We start from the raw sequence: 19,003 nt of genomic DNA on the forward strand, positions 1-19,003 counted from the left end.
GTGTGTGGCAGGATAGCCCTTCCTGGGCCTCCCCTCTCTCTCTGACTGGAGAGGTCATCATACAGAACTCCAGTCTCTGCAGCTCAAAATTCACTTGCTGCCTTTTCAGACCACAGTCTTGTGTGTCAGCATGAGTTCAATGGATGCCTCAGCTAGCTGGAGCTCAGATTCCAAGAGGTAATGAAACCTGTGTAGACCCTAAAGTATTTTTAAATATTGATCAAAAGTAATTGTCTCTTTTTTGCATACTAACAAGTAACATTTAGTTGAACTAATGCCATAAAGAAGTCCCATAGTAAACAATGGGATAATGGTTAAACATAGAGTAATACATTCCAAATATTGTTACACATTACTTCTAGGTTCTTCCCAGGAGATTGCAAAGGATGAAATACCTTCTAGCCACACCACTGATCTGCACAGTTTCACCTCAAACACATCTAAGCCAGGATGTGTAAAGTCTTCCTGGACTCCTTAGCACACAGCCTGCTGATTTAGGTACTGGCTGGTGCCTAATCTAACAAAACATCACTTGATCTCTCAAACTAAAAGCGGGTATGCTTAGATTAGATATTAAGAAGAATTTTTTTACTGTGAAAAAATAGACACTGGAATGGATCACCAGAAAAGCTGTGAATGCCTCATTCCCAGAGGTGTTCAAGGCCATGCTTGGTGAGACATTGAGTAACCAGTTCTAGTGGGAGGTGTCCCTTCCCATGATAGGGGAATTGGAACTAGAAAAACTTTTATGTCCCTTCCAACCCAAATCACTCTAAGGTTCTATGACTATTGGCCATGTTTAGTGTAATTCCTGACTGTATAAAACAGAAAAAAATTATATTGAGAACATCTGTCCATAGAGGCACTTTTACATTTTAGCTGTGCCAGTGCAAAAATAGATGATTTCTATGACTTGCAACTACTTTGGGTTAGATTCTGGGGTTTTAAAGAGATAGCATCTCCAATATTTTTGTTCTCTTCTTTGTACATTTCCACTTCTGTATTAAACAATCACCTTGATTTCAGTGAGATTTCTGGACAAACCTTTTATTGCTCATTCTCTACAATCTTGCTGAATATTTGATGCTTTTGGCATCATAAAAGTATCAGTCCTCTGAAGTCACTTCTATTTTCCATTTTAGTCCTGGAGGAGAAGTTGTTCACAGTATCCAACAGAAAATATTAATTTAGCAAGTGCTCTGTATGAAAGAACAATATATAGATGTTTGTCACATGAATATCTGAAAAGACATATGCCTTCTGGCATTTTTTGAATTTTGAGTGCTTAATATTTTTTACCCTGGTCATAAATGCATTTTTACTACAATTTGTCCAATTATTTTAAAGCAAGCTTTAATACAGAAAGTCCCTCTTGGGGAACTTTAGGAAGGAAATGAATGTTTTTTTCTTTGTCTTTTGTTTTTCACAATCTTGTTCATTAAGTGCTTAAGAACCACACTAATCTCTGTAGTTTGACTTAACAAATACATTAATAACTTGTTCTCACTTAAAAAACATTCTCCTTATTTGAACTAGAAGAGGATGAGGTGCCCACACAAGGCCAGAAGAAATCAGAGACATTTAACAGTCCAACAAGACCAAGACAAAGGAATGACAGCTAGAAATACGTTCTCCCTCTTTTTCCTGTCTCTAACTCCTTCATAGGCAAATATTCTCTTTGCCTTGGTGCCAGCATCTTTCTCCCTGTTTCCATATGTCAATCACAGTCCTTCCCATTTGCACCCCTGTCTAATACCTGTCTCATTCATAAGTCCTTGTCCTAAACTACCATCACATTTTATGACCTTTGACTTGTGCCTTTTTCCTGTGTCTGGACACATTTTCTTTCGTTGCTTTTCTTTCTTTCACTTTCCTTGATGGTCTCCCTCCTCTGAATTCCGGTCAAGCTGCTTCTTATTCCATGTTTTCCGGTGCTTTGTAGGAGGAAGACTAAGAACATCTGATGGACACCCTTATTATCTTTGTATTTCTCTTTAGCACCTCTGGCAATTGAAAAGAGAAAACTGAGAGCAAGTCCTGCTCAGATCTGCAAGCCCCAGGAAAGGATACACCTACTGCACACAGAATTTTTGACAAAGTATGCAAACAATTTTACTGAGGCTCAGATTTCTCCAGACTGAGGTAGACTTTTATAGGCTGGTGGTAGAGGAATATGCCTTCCCAAGCACCAAGCCTGACTACAAGCCATTAGTCAACAAAATATTTCAGAAATTTCTTAACTTGAGCAACCCAGATTTTCCCTCAGTGCATTCTGAGAATCAGCTGACCATATTTGCTGAAAGTTTTAAAAAAATAGCCCAAGGCACATATTTGGCATGAAAATTGCTGCCCAGTTGTTTATGTTTGACAAACTAACGAGCAACAGGTTTTTACGATGAAACTTTGACTAAATACCCCACTAGAAAACCCACAATTAATGATTACCAATAACAGAAATATATTTTACATAATGCTTAATACTTAATGACTTAATTTAGACAATGCCTAGAAAGAAAAAAAAAAACCCACAAAATTTTATCTTGGAGCGAAAGTGGAACAGGGAACGGTAAAATAATCAAACAATAGTATGCTTGCAATTTTTTTCCTAAGTGCTTTTTCCAAGCCCTTGATATCGAAAAATCTTTGTATCTCATTTTGGAATGTACATTAAAATATCTCTCATTTACCCTACAATGGAATCAATCTAAAAATTAAAGGGGAAAAAAATGTAGCACAGCAGTGGACTTGCTCAAAGTCACACATGCATGTGAAAAAGTTTCCCTAAAAAATTACATGCCATAGGATCTGCATGTCTGATAAAATACCCACAGGTTTTATTTGCTCTTGCTTAAGAAGCAAACTTGTATTCACTTTTTTTCTTTTAATGTCTAAAATTTCTCTTACTCTAAGACAAATATCCTCCTCTAAGTAATACCCCGACACTATGTTATTGATCTTCACAGTATGAAATTGTTTTAATAATAAAATTAAAACAAGGTTTACAACATATATATATATATATATATATATATATATATATATATATAAAATTAATTATTAATTGCCTTTGGTGTTGATGTGGGTGTATTCTAGCCTTTAAATAATATTATTAATCCATCTGTGCAGTCATCTCTAAAGCTTTTCATTCTGTACAGGTTTTAAACAAGTGAAATATTTTTTTTAATTCTTGCTTGGTATTAATTGTTTAGAATGTCATGTTTATGAGCCTTAATCAAATATCCAAAATAAAATACATTTCCAACGTGCCAAAGCACCAACATTTCAGACAAGCTTATTTTACATTTTTGAAGAAAGAAAACATTATTCAAACATCTCTATTCAGATAACCTAAGCAATGCAGCTGTTCTGCATATGCTATTCTTCCATTGCAAGAAACATATTGTCTCACTTAGAAGATAAAGAACTTAACAAAGTAAATTAATACTACTGGGTTTTGTGCTATTCGAAGGAGCATCCTTCGCCACTGTGTGTAATATAACAATTAAATCTTGCTAACTTGTACTTTCTTCTTCTAACTTCCTTAGAAAGATCAAATTTGCTAAATGCACAGCACAGACTGCAGTCAACAAGGCACTTAAGTATGTGCTTAATTTTGTGCACATGAGTAATCACGTTACAGTAAATGGAACTTGAATGCTCAAAGTTAAGCACACACTTAAGTGCTTTGCTGGATCAGGGCCAGAGCATGACAACTTGCAGGTCATTCTTACTGCACAGTAAGACATCACAAACCTTAAAAATCCTTTAAAAACCTTCTCCCCATTTCAAATCAACAATATCAAAAGCAAGGACAAAAATTAGTAGATGCTGCATTCCTTTCTTCTGTTACAAGTCACTAAACTGTCAGCAGTGCTTATAGCAAATTACCAATACAATAAATTCTCTTAATAAGTATCCATAAAATTACAATTTATTTTAAAGATCATCGTTTGTAATTCTGTTCTCATAAGACCATTAGACACATGAGTCTTTTTAATTTTAAAAGACCTGCTAGTAGTTCTCACAAAAGAATTTATTCAAGACCTTGACCTTAAACTGATACAATTGCACAACTTAATCAGAATTAAACATGAGTTAAAGTACCTCAGAATATTATCATGGGGGTCAACACAGCCTACAGCAGCCATGCAGAGGATGCCATTAGTACCACAACCTTGGGTGTGTAGGATTCTGAATCTGGGGATATAATATGCCAAACTAATTGTTTTTATTATATGGGTTTTGCCAGTTATTATGGCAAATATATGGGGAGGAGATTGTTTATGACATTTTTTCTTTCCATGCAGCTGGAAGGGTAGTTAAATAGTCTAAGACTCTTCAATTCAGCAGCTTTCTAATGAAATGAAACTTTATACCCACTGGGTTACACAATTACTTAATTTTCTGGCTAGATTGGCATGGTTCAGTACTTATACAGGACTGTTTCTCTTTTCAGTACATGAAATTATTTTTTTTTTTTAGGATCCGAAACTACATTTTAGATCCAAATTTGCCTGACTGTTGACAGCATTCAGATACAGGGAGCTTCTATGTTTTTCCAACACATAAGTTTCTTCACAAAAATTAGCAGGATGAAACAGCAAGTAAGGACACATTGCCAAGTCTGGTTTTCTACCTATCTACAAAGCAGTTTTCACACTTTCCATGACTGTGAATGTCCTTCTTTTTCTACCTTTTTTTTTAATCTTTTAAATTTTAATTAGGAAGAACTGAAAAATCTTTCTCTATACTGAGAGTGTTTGTATTGGGGGAGGAGGATGTCAAGGAACCAAAAGCACATTCCAAGCCAATTCTGATCTCATTTACAGGGATGAAAATCTGGAATTAATCCACTGAGTTTAACAGACACGTTCTGGGCTTACGTAGATGAGATCTTACATTTATAAGTGAAATCAGTGTTTTCTCCTCTGACATTCACATGGCTCAAACCAGAAACATTTCCTGAAATAAAAAAAAAAAAAAAATTAAAAAAAAAAAATTAAAAAAAAAAAAAAGACCAAATCATCCAGTTGGGAAGACTGGCATAATTCCATTGAAGTTAATGGTGCTGTAGTAATTTACATTAGCTGATGATCCAGATTAAAGTATATAAAATTTTTCAGAGCAGACTTCTTTCATTTAAAATTGCATTATGTTAGGTGCACAGTTGATGCTCAGAATTAATGTGCAAGTTGTTAATCTCGCTAGACCTGGATTTAAAATTAGACAATGCAATAATTAGTTTGGCACTATCATTCTGCTACCTAGAGGGTAATAATGTAGGTCATAAAATACCAGTGATCAGCACAACTTTTCATACAAAACAAAGAATCTGTATTGAAGGAGAGGAAAGGAAAGGAGGAGAGAAATTCAGAAATAAGTTGTTATCAGAGACCAAAGTGGGCTATGGGGTTCTGTGCCACATCACAAGATGCTGTGTTGTGTAGGTCTACTTATCTTTATCAGCTCCCAAATGCACAGGTGATTCTGCAGAGTATAAGTGACTCAAAGCTGTCTATAAGCTATCTTTATGTATTATTTTTAAGTTGTATGTTTATTATTCTTCACAACTTTGTTATTAAGAATTTAGGAATATTATTTATTTTACAGTATTCTTTTATTTTTGCTTTTACTTGAAATATAAGCATTATGAGGCACAGTTTACAAATGTACAGAAATGTAACACTACAGTATATATATCTTGATTTCTTGACAAATGACTACTGGCAACATCAATAATTTAAAAGGAGAACAATGAAAATATAAAGGAATTGCATTTGTATATGTATAATTCTTTCTGTCCTGCCAGTCATTCTTGTTAGACTTTATATAAACATAAAGAAAATTATAAAATTATCAAGTCTGAACACTAGTCTTGATGAACACTTGTTTATATTTTGTTCTATCTAAATAGTCAGGATGCTTAAATGTAAACATTTTGTTGGTATTTCACATACACATCTATTAAGAAAACAACAATGCAATAATTTGTATACAATCAGGCTGTGTTTGTATAAGATACCCAGCCGAGTTCAGTGAAGCTGAGAACATACACACAGGTGAACATATGTTTGAAGTATCTCTATGTCTCTTGTATGTATAGTATTAGAAAGTGCGCATTCAATGTTACAGATGCATATATTCATAAATCATTTAAAGTTGTGCTTTTCATGTGGTGTGAGGCACAGATACAAACTTACTCATGATAATTATAGAACTGATGCTGATTTAGTCATTTCAAGAAAGCCATGGAGGCATAATTAGTGTCTGAATGGCCTCAATATTGCATTATTAGGAGGCTAGGGTGAAACTTGAAATGAGAACATCAAGGCTGATAAAAGAAAAGAAAACATGAAATACATACATAATTCATTCTGAGATATTATAAAGGTTTATAACCAGAAACAATAATTTGCAGAAGGCATCTCATGTACTCGAGCCAACTGCAATAATTTGGTCAACCTGTTTAAGATCAAATAGTATTCTTAGCTATTCTCAGTGGTATCTTTCTAATAAAGTAGCAGCAAACAGACACTGTTTGCTTCTGGTCACTTTTAAAGAATGTTCAGTTTATCAGTGGGGACTTTAATCTCAAGCTTCATAGAGTACAAAAAGAACATTGATCCTACTGTTTTGTCCTCTAGGCCACAAGGCATGCACATTTTTACATTCATTTGTCATAAAACAAAAAATACATTTTGCCCTTTGAAAATACCAAATGCCAGCTTTTAAACAAAATAATTTTCCATCACATTTTCCCCTTTCTTTTAACCTTTCCATCACTACCAACACCCCCCTTCTTTTACCCCAGACTAATTTCCTCCCTCTGTTAATGCCTTTCCTCCATTTTCAGTACTAGTAAGAACTTTGCAGAACTCCTTGTTTTGGACCATTGCCAAACTGTTAAGGATTTGACAAGGTAGTTTGAATTAATCAGAACTCTTGACAATCCTCTTTCTAAATTTTCTTCTAGATAGGCTGTAGGATATACAAATAATACCTTTTTACTCAAGTTAGACAAAGGAATGTGTGCTGTCAGCTGGGTTAGACCAAGTCTGCAGGTCCAAGAAGTGTTTCAAAACCCATCCTTTGCATATCATTTACTTCAAATTCATCTTCTTACCTTTAATTAAATAAATGTAGTATCCAAGAAAATCTTGGCATTTCATCAATTATTACATACAGAACAAATGATTTTGTTATTTTTTTCTGTACTTCTTTTTTGAAAACAATTTTTTTCATTTGCTAAAGTTGCCATTATTAGAAATGTGTTCAATAGCTTGCTTTCATGGTCACTGGATCAAGGGTCTATATCCAGTTCCCCACAAAGAATGCAAGGGTCATGCCTTCTCCATCTCTGGAGAGACAGTTATTGTATATGGTGAGTGACTCCTCCTCGCAAGCCCTGCTCAGTGTTTTAATTTAACATGAATGGGGTTTTGTTCTAGATTTTGTGTGATGAAGCCATGAAAAAACAACAGTATTTATGACACCAAAACTGTAGAAAAACTTGAAATTTGCTTTTGCTTCTCACTATCTGAAAGAACCAAGAAGGATATAAACTTCATTAAAAGTTATCCAGGGAAGATATGCATATCTGTGTCATCTCTCAAAACATGAAATATCTTTATGAAGAAAAAGTCAAGTGTGCAAGTTCCCAAATTCTTGGTGGTTTGAATTTTAGTGAGGAAGATGCATACACAAATATGAAGTTATACCACCCTCTTCACTATCCATGGCTACCAAGGTTTAAATACACATTTGTATTTAATTTTCATTTAATGTAGGCAAAATAAAAGTTTTTACATTGTGTACCAGCTTGCAAAAACTTAGCTTTGGAGAAGACTTATTGACAGGATAACATTCTCAATCTTGAAACCACAGCGGTAGATCACAAATGACTACAAAAGAATGTTCAGACTCTCAACCCATCATCTAATGATGCACAACCCATTTCATTGTAGCCTTCTGTGCCTCACTGAGTTTGTTTTGAGAGTCTGAAGTTCATATGGAATGAAAGAATATTACAGTCACAACCAATAAGGACGATTGAGAAATATCGGATTGTGGCATACAGGATTTGATCTTGAAAAAAATGAAACTTCTTATGTGTCATTGTCTTTAGCAGTTATACATTCTGCACTAGAGAGAAACCAGCTTCTGCCTCTTTTTTTCCCCGCCCTGTTTTATACTAGTTACCTTTAACTTTACAGGAGGAACAATTAACCACAGGAAGGAAGGGCAAAGTGTGTGACTATATGTAAAAATCTGCAAGTTAGATAACCAGCTGGTTATCTAGTAGTTAAAGCACTCACTTTCATTTTTGTAACATTTGACATGTTTATATTTATAATATTATATATATTTAATATAAACTTCTCAACACATATAATACTTGTTTTAAATCTAAAATAGTGAATACTGCAATGTAACTTAGAATGATAGAATTGTTTTGTTTGGAAGAGACCTCATCAAATCCAGCCATTAACCTGGTGCTGCCACATCCATCACCAAATGATGTCCCAAGGAGTAACTTCTACACATCTTTTAAATGCCTCCTGGAATAGCAACTCAACCACTTTTTTTGGCACCGTGTTCCGATGCCTGACATGCTTTAGAAGATACCTTCTGGATGATATTTTAAAATAAATTCTGAGAAAAATAGCTATACCCTAAAGCTGAAGGTAAGATTGTAGACTCTCTCATAATCTTGGACTTGATAGTATTTTTGAACTGTGATAATATTTTACTATTTCATAATCTATTATATTTCCAGTTATAAGTTGAAATAGTGTTGCCAGGATGTTGAGAGAGGTGATTTTTTACTTCTGCACAGCTCTGGTGGGAAACATCTGGCCTGCTGGGTCAATTCCTGGTTATTCCTGGTCAAGAATCACAAAATCACTAGGTTGGAAGAGATCTTCAAAATCACCAAGTCCAGCCCATGCCCTAACACCTCAACAAAACCATAGCACCCAATGCCACATCCAATCTTTTTTTAAACCCATCCAGGGATGGTGATTCCACCATCTCCCCAGGCATATCATTCCAGTACTTTACTGCTCTTTCAGTAAAAAAATTTTTCCTAATATACAACCTGTATTTCCCTTGGTGCAGCTTAAGACTGCGTCCTCTCTGTCAGTTGCTGCCTGGAGAAAGGGACCGATTCCCACCTGACTACAGCCACCTTTCAGGAGGTTGTAGAGAATGATAAAGTCACCTCTGAGGCTCCTTTTCTCCAGGCCAAATACCCCAGCTCCTCAGCCACTCCTCACAGGGTTTGTGTTCCAAGCCCCTCTCCAGCCTCGTTGCCTCCTCTGTCTCAAGGTCCTTCCCAAACTGAGGGGCCAGAACTGGACACAGCACTCAAGGTGTGGCCTCACCAGTGCCAGGTACAGGGGCAGAATGACCTCCCTGCTCCTGCTGGCCACACCATTCCTGACACAGGCCAGGATGCCCTTGGCCTTCTTGGCCATCAGGGCTCAGTGCTGGCTTGTGTTCAGCTGCTGTTGACCAGCACCCCCAGGGCCCTTCCTGCCTGGGCACTGTCCAGCCACACCGTCCCCAGCCTATAATGCTGCAGGGGGTTATTGTGGCCAAAATCCAGGAGTCAGCACTTGGACTTATTAAACCTCATCTTACTGGACTCTGCCCATCCATTCAACTGTTCCAGGTCTCTCTGCAGAGCTCTCCTACCTCCCAACAGATGGATACATGATCCCAGCTAAATGTTGTCCACAAACTTACTGATGAAAGACTCAATCCCCTCATCCATGTCATCAACAGAGTTATTAAACAGAATTGGCCCCAGCACAGACCCCAGAGGGACACCACTGGTGAGTGTCCCCATCTGGATGCAGACCATTCACCACCACTCTCTGGGCCGGCCCTCCAGCCAGTTCCTAACCCAGCACAGAGCTCCTGTCCCAGCCATGGGCTGCAGCTTTTCCAGGAGTGTGCTGTGGGAGACGGTGCCAAAGGCCTCGCTGAAGTCCAAATAAACAACACCCACAGCCTTTCCTGCATCCACCAGGCAGGTCACCTGGTCATAAAAGGAGATCAGGTTGGTCAAACACGACCTACCCCTCCTAAACCCCTGCTGGCTGGGACTGATACACTGGCCATCCTGTAAGTGCTGTGTGATGACACTCAATATAAACTGTTCCATTACCTTACTGGGTACTGAGGTCAGAATAACTGGCCTAACCAGGATCCTCCTTCTCACCCTTTTTGTGAATGGGTGTCACATTGGCCAGCTTCCAGTCATCTGAAACCTCACCAGTGAGCCAGGACTGTTGGTAAATGATGGAGAGCGGCTTCACAAGCTCATCTGCCAGCTCCTTCATCACCCTGGGGTGGATCCCATCTCATCCCATAGATGTATGAACATCCAAACAGCTCAGCAATTCTCTGCCTGCCTCCTCCTGGATAACAGGGGGACCATTCTGCTCCCTGACACCATCTTCCAGCCCAGGAGGACAGCTGAGGACAAGCCGTCTTCCCACTAAAGACTGAGGCAAAGAAGGCATTAAGCACTTCCACTTTCTCCTCATCTGCAGTTACTAAGTTCCCTCCCAGAGCCAGTGGAGAACAAAGGTGGGACTTACCCTTCCTTTTGCTGTTAATATATTTATAAAAACATTTTATCCTTTACAAAAGTTGCCAAATTACATTCAAACTGAGCTTTGGCTTCTCTAATTTTTTCCTGCGAGGAAAAGAAAGAAGGAAAGATACAGACTTACTGAGGCTCATCCAGTAACAGGCCAAGGAGGTAATTAAGGCACTGAAGCATCTTTATAAGGAGAGGCTGAGAGAGATGAATGTTCATTGTCTCATCAGTGTGTATAAGTACCTTAAGAGAGAGCAAAAAGTAAATTAGGCCAATGGTATTTGGTGGAAGGACAAGAGGACACAAAGTGGAATACAGGAAATTTCATTTAAACATAAAACCCTACCTTTTTACTGTGATGATAGTCAAACACTGAAGCAAGTTGATCAGAGAGGCTGTGAAGTTTCCATCCTTAGAGATACTCAACTCCCAGCTTAAGACAGCCCTTAGCAACTGGCTCTAGATGAGTAACCTTTGAACAAAGGACTGGACAAACTCCAGAGATGACTTTCAACTTCAGCCTGTTGCTGTTGCTTTGGCTAAAAATTACTGAGTTTTTCCTTATTACAATATAAGATTCATTACAGTGAAAATTCAATAAACAGAAGACCAACTGAGAATGAGTAATGAATACCAGGTTTTTAACTCCTTAGCTATTCTGTCTCCAAGAGCAGCTAGCAATGCAGTTGTAATGCTACTACCATTATCATTGTTATTCTTGTTGTTGATATTATTGCTTTGAATATCATCTTCTTTACTGCTGAGATTGTATAATTTCACTTCAGTCTCACCAGCCTCCTAGAACAAATGCTGTTTATTTTGGGATACCATTGTGTGTATCCTATACTTGATATGAAAAGACACGACATTGAGTACTGAAACCCATCCATATAGGAATAACATGGTGCGTTTTCCCAAAGGGATCTTGGAGGAAAAGATCTTTTACAGCACTGTGTTTTAAAGGCTCAGTTTACAAACCCGTTTGTGCCTGGCAAGTATCTTCAGCTGAATTTGTGTTATTACTTTGCAAGTGGCACAATGCCACTCCAGCAGATGGGCATCAACAGAGGCATGCCAGAGAAACATCACGCGCATTGAGTTGGAGTATTAGGGCCTGGATCCCTCTCCAGGTATGACTGCCCATAAATATGGGCATCCCAGTTGAAGGGAACACGTAATTGCAATTTCAGCAGAGTTTGGCTTTACTTTTGATGTTCTCAAAATACTTCTGATGTTACTTAACAGTATAATTTTGTTTGTTTGTCTCTTTTCTTGCAAAAAAGGGCTGTGATTAGCAAGAGTACATGGGTGAGAGAGAATATATTGCAGCCATCCACTCTTCCAATATTCCCTTGGGAAGCATACAGGGATGTACATAAGTACAGCTGCAGCCAGGGTGAATTTTCTTATTTAATATAATAGCTCAACTGAGTGCAGAAGGCAGATTCATGACCTTTCATGCAGCGGAAGTGTGAATATACTGCAATTTCTTCTGAATAAAATTGCTAATGTTTCAAGGTGCTAGAAGAGTCTTTACTTCTCCCTTGCAATTTTATTGACATTTTTCTCCTAGTTTTCATTTGTGCTATAGTCTAAATTTTGCACTAAATCATTTAAGTTTGCTCTGGAGAGGTTGCGATGCTGCTCCCAGGCACACTGCCATGATAGAATCCACAAGTGAACACTTTGTATGTTCTTAAAAACCTTATATCCTAGTACAGAATGTGAAACAGATCTCTCAGCCAGTGCACTACAGTTAAATGCATTTGCCTGGAGGTATGAAATCAAAATAGAATAGATATTTGTATTAGGATGCAACTATGGATAAAATCAGGAAATAGATACAGCTCTGCTTTGAAACATAGCAGATACATTTTTTCCAGTATTGTGTGGTCATGGGTAGGGAATATGTACATGCAGAAAATGTAATGTTTTTTCAAATTATATGCTCAGGTTCCAGAAGTAACTAATATCTGGATCTTGACACAACTTATTGGATATTAGTTTGTATCACGTACGTGTCCACTTCTATGGGCTTTCCAAAGATTTTAACTTTTTAGTTTTCAGAAAATGTTGCAAGTAAATTCTTAGTGTTGATCTTTGCTTGTGCTGAATTGCACAGAATAGGGAACTCAGCCTCAATGAATATGTAACCTAATGCACAGTTTACCAATGTTCCTGAGATTATTATGATTTAGGTATAAAGATGTGTGCAAAGTTACATGAATATTGTAGTTGGAAATTTGGTTTAAATTAGCTTGACATGACAAATCAATTTGCTGTCACATTTGACATATTAGTTGTCTTTTTACCATTGAGTGTTCCCTCAGGAAATAATAATAAGAAGAAGAATAACAAGAAGAAGAAAAGAGGTGTAGAGGTGCCCAGTTCAGTTGCATGGTGTTGACTTTGAGTTTTATGGTACCTGATGTGTGAGACAAAACAAAATTTTAGTAAGCCATGAGGTGCTCGTTATGAGCAAGTAACTCCTTTCTGTGACACAGTAAACAGATGCTATCAAAAACTGTAAGATTAATTATTTATGCCCTGCACAAGCTTCAAAATTATTCACATTATTAGCCTCAATTGCTATTCACTATCTTTCATATTTTCAGTCTAAGAACCACGCTCACAACATTGACCAAAAAACCCATAATTTTCCTGTCATGTCACTGTTAATGAACCAGCACTCCAGAACACATATACAGGCTGTGTGGCAAAGATCATAACATCAGGTATGAGGTCCTGTGGTCACACATGATCTTTGTGTAAGCTGTACCTATCAATCTGGAAGAACTGCATGGAATGTAATTTTATTGAGTGCAAGATGCCACTGTAGTAAACCACAGGCCATCCACAAAAACTAGAGCCAATAACAAACTACCTCTGGAGATCAACTGCAGAGAATTCCTTGAGAAACTTAAGAGTGGTTGTGCCATATGGGAGCAGCTGAAGCTTATGAACCTTCTGAGGATGACAGTAGTATAATAGAAGATGAAACTTTTCCCACTTACCACCACATAGAAGTAGAGAAGTAGACCAACTCCTAGAAAGAAGAACATGTCTCTTCATTAAAATTTAAAATAGTTCCCCAATTGCTTTTGTACTTCTACAGAGTGAAATTAGGACCTTGTTGGGAAAATCATGAATTATCATGTGCCCTGTGCTGGAGATCCATGTGTGGATGGAACAGGCCATTAATTGCTGGAGAATGCCTAGAATACATCCAGGGAGAAGTTGTATGTAAACATTAACATTAGACCATTAACATTTCTCCATAATAATGTCTGAAAAATCCCAATGGCAGGATAGTTTGTGAAAAATAACACCTTCTTATATCCCACTTGCCTCCACTCATTGAAAGCTGAATTGGTTTGTGATTGCTATGAAGAATTTGAAATCAGATTGCTCAGATGTAATTTCAAAACTGTGCTTTCTTACAGAAACAAATAGCATCTTGTAGGGCAAATACAGTTTGCCTGAATTTTGACTGCTCTATTATGACAGCATTACATAGTATCAGTTATTAGCTTAAAATCAGTGCGTTACCAACAGATGCTTAGTAAAAGCTGATGAGGTACATGGCTTCTGCTAGATATAAATTCTCTCTATCAGTGCAGATAAACACTGAGCCAAGAAACAAAAACAGCTGTATGTGATGATTTCCTTGATAGCTACAAAGTAATAAACCGCTTTTTCCCCCAGAAAATTCACTAAAAAAACATGGCACTCCAACAACTTAGAGGCTTTACATTTCTGGCAGCCTGACAAGTCATGTTACCATCCAGGGTATGCAACCCAGCTATGGATCAAAAGGAAAGAGACATCCAAATCTGATACTTTTTTGAGATATTTGTAGTTACCAGCTACAGAGAATAGCTCTTGAGTGGCTCCATTCCTGTTCCCTGCGAAAACTCACTAGATAATGATGAGTCATTGTTCCCTTGAACAGAGAATATACCACAGGGACCCATGTTACTCCCCTTGTTCAGCATGTGAGAAAAAAAAAACTCTAGATGTTTAGAGATGAGACATGGTTTGCAATATATTCACCTGAGAAATCACTTCTCTTCTTGTGTCAAACTGCCAGCTTTGGATCAGAAGCAGTATTGGAGCTTGTTGCATATGAAAGAATGGCTTAGCCAGCAGGGCTTTGTCTGTAAGAGGAATTTGGCTTGGGAATTAGGACTGCCAGGTCCATCAAATCCCCATTGCCATTGGAAAGAGAAACAGTTTCTGAAATGAAGAGGCTTCATTGTTTGCTCTGGAGGGATTTCTTACCTCTTTTCTACTCTCTGAAGAATCTTTATATATGTATTTGGAGAAATTTCATCAGGGAACTGAGATCTTTAGGTGAGCATAAATCTATATTGTTAGAAGTATTTTTTAAAATCAACTGCTTTATTTCAAAAGTAAAAGGGCTGATTTGGTGCACAATATGAAATATTGGCCTGATTTTAATAATGTGAGTTGTGCAGATGTCGGTGACCAAATATAACAACAATTCAGTTTTGTTTCTGGGATCACTGGTACGCATAGTAACTTGGCTCTCTGAACTGACAATGGACACAACTTTTCTAAGAGATATATTTGGAGTCCTCCAAATATAGATAAACAGAGAATGGTTCCAGACTGACAGCACCAGGAATAACAGCAACTTACTCACTGTGCAGACTGAAAAAATTACCAACTTCTCCTTAAGGGAGGAAAATGGGAAGTAGGGCCTATTTTTTGGGATTATTTTCTGACTTTTGTAAAAAGAGATTTGTAGGTTGTTACAAGTGAAGTGGTTTCACACATTCTTTTTTGCTTCAGAGCCCCTTTCAGAAGAGTGGCTCTCTCAGCTCACAAAGCAACACTGGAGTCCTTCACAAGACCCAGTGTTTGCAGTCAGACAGGTGTTATCTCATCTCCACAATCAAGCATGTATATTAGATAACCAGAACTCTTACAGCCAATCCCTGAAAAAACCTCCCTTCTATTGCACACTACAAACCTCCAAGAGGGCTTGAGGAGAAAGATGGTCATATAATACACCAGGTCACAGCACTGCTCTCTTGTACTGCTTCTCAAGGTTCACTTCAGGGACAGTTTTGCTTTTTCAATAACTAGGCTATGGCACAGGCCCCAGCAAAGCAGGAAATACAGTTGGGCTTTTTCTCGTCATTGAGTTATTGCTTATTTTTGTGAATACTACTTACTTTTATACAAGATTTGTTGAAAATTAACTCCAAAACACTCAAATGCCAATATTATTTCTTTGATTGTGCTTATTTTCATGTTCCAGTTTCCCTTTGCATTGCAGTTGAAGCAATGACATTAAACTCTTGCTCCATGGACTAGTTCTTAAAATAGGACTATCCTAAAATACAAAAAAAGAGAAGTTTTTCTTTCCCTAGAGTGAACAGAAGAGGGATATTCTGGTGATATACCCTCTCTCTGTGGTGAAGTATAAACCTTTACATTCTGCATAGACTCTAATGAGAAGTTCCAATCTTTACCTTTGTGTTAGCAGAAAACAGAATTATTATCTTTATTATCATTGCTTTGAAAAAATGAAGAGTGAAAGTTACAATGTTTTTTCCTGCATGAGGAAATAATAGAAATTTTTGAAATTAGAATAGCAATATTTTAGAAGTAAAAGATTAAGCAAGACAGTTTAATTCTTCTTGCAAAATTTGTACTTCTCTATAGCAATGTGCAAAGTAACAACAAAAAAACCAAGCAAACAAGCTTACCAGCAGTAAGAATCATCCTTAAGGTCACAAACCTAACTAAAATCATGACCAATTTATGCCCTCAAAGAAAATACCTCATCTAGTACAACTAAACTACCTGTATATAACACCATGGGATTTTACTGTATTAAGCTTAGAAGGAAATGAAATTCCTATACTCCACTATTATGGACCTAGTCTCTTTTGGGTCTACATAATTTGAGTTTCATTACCCAATTTACATTCACTATCACTTCAAATTCAATAATGGAAGACTGGTCTGACAGTATTTGGGCCTCTTTTTCCTCATCTTTGGTTACATTAATTCATAATTCTGTGATTTGCACCCTTCATTTAGAATGTTTCAGTCTGTTACCTAACTGAGAACATCAGTTTAAATGGAAGAGGAAAAGTAATTAATTAACATAAAGACATATAAATCTTCAGAGACATCTATTTCCAAAAAAAAAAAAAAAAAAAGGGCTTTAGGAGATTCTGCACCAGACAGCAACAGTTGTCATAGAACTTATTATTTTCTAAAATATATCATGCTAATCTCACCAGTTACAAGTACATCACTAGGTACTGCTTTAGATGTGAGAAACTAGCCAGACACAAGGTCATGTAAGTTATTTCAATTAGGAGAGGAATCTGGCGAGGGAAGCACATATCTCTGACGTGAAGATGTTTATATATATAAGGGAGCAGAAAATATTGCCCCTTGTTAGAAGTGAAGTAGCACACAGTTAGAATGAAGTGAGAGTGCACAGAGAGGCAGTGTTACACACAGTAGGACAAAGCAAATGAGCACTCTGGCTTATCTCACACTAACTTTTTCGTGTACTCGTGGCCTCAGTGGTTCCTTGAAACCAATGGTATCCTTCACAAGTTAAAGTCAGGTACTTGAATTACATGCTATAGTAACATGAATAAAAGGCTCATTTAGACTGCAGTGCCATGACTGTAAAAGCGCAGTAAACAAAAGCTTTCACATCTTTGCTGTGTAACACCAGACTTACAGTTTGAAAATTAGAATTTGGGAGTTTTTCTTTCTTCCTTTGGAAATATTGATAGGGAAAGACAAAACTGAATTTTTAATTTGAAGCCTTTATATTGTAGTTTCATGCCACTCCTTGACATTTTTATATTTCTCAAAAAAGGCCTCAAAGAAATGAAGAAAATTGTATTATCATGAACTGTTTTGAGTATGATTTTTCTTTAATAGAGATTTCTATGAGCTTAAAATAAAAATTCCTGGCAATATTTATCAAAACACATTAAAAATTACATTTTAGACATGAACAAGGTTTGGTCTTTTGAGTGTTACACTTCAGAGAATGCTTGCTTGGGATCAGGCCTTCTCTGTCATGCATGATGCCACCAGCCATGCTGCTTCACTGACATGTTATACATTCCAGCCTGATCCCATCACAGAAGACAAACGAGGAGTCTCAAACATCAATACAGAACTCTGGACTTCCTAACTGACAGTACATAGTTGAGGCAGGGAAGAAATTTTTTTTTTAAAGTCTTTTGTCAGTCTGTATAGGAAAGAACCCCAAATTTACATCACAGCAATTTAAAGTAAAATATGGCACTACTACCCACAGGTCCCTCTTTAGAGAAACTGTAGTATTGATCAAAAACCTCACACTAGTAAAAAAAATTGCAACTCACCTATCCTGGATTGTAACTTCAGAAAAAAATCTGACAGTGGAAACCCCAACAACCTATCAGCAGCACGGAATGTCTGACAGGCTATTAAGTTTGACTGACTCTGGTAGCTTGCTGCTATGAATATAGTTGCTATGGAAGGAATGTTTAGTGCTGCCTGTCTTCTAAAGGGGGCATGGTTTTGAAACATCTCAAATAGCACTGATGGCTTAATGTCTGCAAGTGCTACTACATTTAACATTTTCTAAGCACAGTGAATATTGTTGTCCATTATTTAATATTCAGAAATTATATTAAAATATTTATATTAATATAATTAGGGAATCCACTTAAATATTCATTAAAATAAACAATACATAACAAATTTATTTTACAATGTAATAGGTAATAAGAAAGGAATGAAAGACATTTTTAGAGCTTTAACAAATGGAATTTCAGTACATGAAAGACATATTTTGAATGAGACAAACTCTATTGTTCTCCAAAGCAATGACAATATTTTCACTTATTGTCCACCAGAACATCATTACACTGCACTGACTTCTTTTCATCTCTCAAACAAACAAAAACAAAAAATCCTCCAGAACAGGAGCTTTCCATTTCAGTTGTCTTCAAGTTACTTAACATAGTATTTGGCTCTAACAAAGATAAAACATAAGCAATAGTTTAAAAACTGAGCCAGTTGTGGGCTAAAAGTTTGTGAAAGCACAATCCAGTAGAGGAAAACTAAAGATAAAAGCATTATGTCCCCATTATTATCTTCTCTACCAACTATTTATATACTTCAATCCTTAATTAGCATCTTACTAGTTCTCAAATTACAGGCTCCAAAGGAGGACTGGTATGGCATGGATGTTCCCTAAGGTTCAGGGATACCTTAATCCTATGCAAAAATGTAGCATGACAGAGAGCCAAAGGTGGTGTAAAACATCACTGGAAAGAGGATTTATGACTACATTATGCTGCCTAATGCTGGCTGGACATAGCTGTTTAGAATATGGTC

The 19,003-nt window shown here is 37.0% G+C and overlaps 1 protein-coding gene across 2 annotated transcripts in view; it reads right to left on the reverse strand.

The window, feature by feature from the left end:
* The window catches only part of FIGN (fidgetin, microtubule severing factor), a 126,502-nt gene extending 108,026 nt beyond the window's left edge, over positions 1 to 18,476 (reverse strand). Inside the window, exons 1-3 of one of the 2 annotated variants that reach the window (XM_072932153.1) lie at positions 18,004 to 18,472; positions 13,624 to 13,655; positions 10,743 to 10,852 (exon numbers count right to left, since the gene is read on the reverse strand). The gene's annotated coding sequence lies outside the window, so the exon portion shown is untranslated. Of the gene's footprint in view, positions 1 to 10,742; positions 10,853 to 13,623; positions 13,656 to 18,003 lie in introns of both variants that reach the window. The other variant, XM_072932152.1, reaches the window with a different exon arrangement.
* Between the last annotated feature and the right edge of the window lie 527 nt (positions 18,477 to 19,003).

Source organism: Taeniopygia guttata, chromosome 7 (genome assembly GCF_048771995.1).
Source record: "Taeniopygia guttata chromosome 7, bTaeGut7.mat, whole genome shotgun sequence".
Taxonomy (NCBI): Eukaryota; Metazoa; Chordata; class Aves; order Passeriformes; family Estrildidae; genus Taeniopygia; species Taeniopygia guttata.